Source organism: Priapulus caudatus, unplaced genomic scaffold, assembly GCF_000485595.1.
Source record: "Priapulus caudatus unplaced genomic scaffold, Priapulus_caudatus-5.0.1 Scaffold1859, whole genome shotgun sequence".
In the NCBI taxonomy this organism is placed as follows: domain Eukaryota; kingdom Metazoa; phylum Priapulida; class Priapulimorpha; order Priapulimorphida; family Priapulidae; genus Priapulus; species Priapulus caudatus.
The window spans coordinates 5,650-7,317 of NW_014578920.1; the positions used below are offsets into that span (position 1 = coordinate 5,650).

The 1,668-nt window shown below is 40.5% G+C and overlaps 1 long non-coding RNA gene across 1 annotated transcript in view; it reads left to right on the top strand.

The window, feature by feature from the left end:
* Window positions 1-1,248, top strand: part of LOC106817769 — a 5,011-nt gene extending 3,763 nt beyond the window's left edge. The window contains exon 2 of the long non-coding RNA XR_001395100.1: window positions 1,199-1,248. This is a non-coding gene — a long non-coding RNA (uncharacterized LOC106817769). The remainder of the gene's footprint in view (window positions 1-1,198) is intronic.
* The last annotated feature ends 420 nt before the right edge of the window (window positions 1,249-1,668 follow it).

Consider the following 1,668-nt stretch of genomic DNA (forward strand, 5'->3'; position numbering starts at 1 on the left):
CCCTTCCCCACCTCCCCCACCTCCCCCTACCCTCCATCTGCGATAGTGGGCGTGTCCTAACAATGATGTGTACGCAACTGCGTGTCTGCATATCTGCGCCTAACATATGTGGTACTACGCACGACTGAAATTTTACGTTTATAATCGTAGCAACAGACCTCAGATGAGCCCAGACGCTCTGCGGCTCTTGTTCAATTCGTTTCTGCAATGCCCTATCGTGGGTTCTGTTTTCCTGTAGCTCGCTGTGCCGCTAGCCCGTCAAATTTATTGTGTAGATTCTCACTGTTAAGATTTCTAAGCCGGCGTTCACGGCAAATCAATGTCATTGGCAGCTAGGACGTATACGTAACCACAACTTTCAATCGGCAATTATTTCGTGCAATCTGTACGAGGTTTGAACCATGAGTGAGAAATGAGCAAGATTCGTTGCTTGCGTCTGAATGTGAGATGTCACCATTTCCTATCAACTCGGCCAACTCTGTTACGCATGTCACGTCTCGTAAGATCTTCGTTTGTGTGCGTAGTGCAAGGCTAGCTCATGCAATAATAGGGGAATTAGTTTTTAGCCGTTGTATCATGCAGGTTAATGTGCAGAGAGAGGGTCTGTAACATTGGCGTAGATTTGACTAGTATCTACTGTTGCAGCTGCTCGTCTGTCTTTTATGTATATAATTTTTTGCAGGCAGTCGGACGATTGCATGATATAGTACTAATTAGTAGAGAGTAATTAAGCTCACCTGTTGCTTTAAGTCTTGCTGTTGTATTCACAGGCCAAAGGCCTATGCTTAGTATAGACATAAATGTTTACAGACTTTTTTTTACAAACACGGGTATTTTGACAGTAAATATAGTAATTACATTGCATATTAGAAAGAAAAAAACCGGTGTGAAGTACGAATTTCCACTGGTTCCATTTCTTTGCTGTTCGTCGTATGGTGAATGAACTTACCGAGATGTTTCGAAGCCAGATGGCATACCGATTTTTAGATTGAATTATATTTTTTTAAATTTAATTAACATTTTTAGAATGTCTTAATACATTACACAAATACTAGGCACGGGTAAAACTCAAACGGTCATCATTTGAAATATATCACGTTTAGGTTCCTGCCTCGTATATATTCTTGTGTGTGTGTGTGCGTGCGTGCGTGTGTGGATAGATGTATGTAATTGACTTGTATTTTTCTTTAATCTACAGTCGATCAGGTTCACTTCATCACGCTGACAGAGAACGGGAAACAGTGACGCGAAAAGAATCCGACGCCGCCTATCGTCAACAAGATGGCTGCCACCATCAGCAAGCTCTGAAGTGTGTGTGTGTGTGTGTCGGCCGTCTGACTGGTGCTAACTAAATTCCTAGCATATACAATTACATGGTTCGCACAGTCCTTGAAAAGTCCTCGAATTTGAGGGGAGTCCTTGCAAAGTACCTGAATTTAGTAAATGTTGATTTTGTGCTTGAAAAGTCCTTGAATTTCATGAAAATGTCCTTGAATTTAGTAAATGTTGATTTTGTGCTTGAAAAGTCCTTGAATTTCATGAAAATGTCCTTGAATTTTTAGAAAGAATCCTTGCCTGTAATAAAAAGAAATTTTGTACCATCAATAATGTGCAAACCACAATAAAAATTGCATTAAATGCGCTTAAAAAGCTATAGAGACACGATAG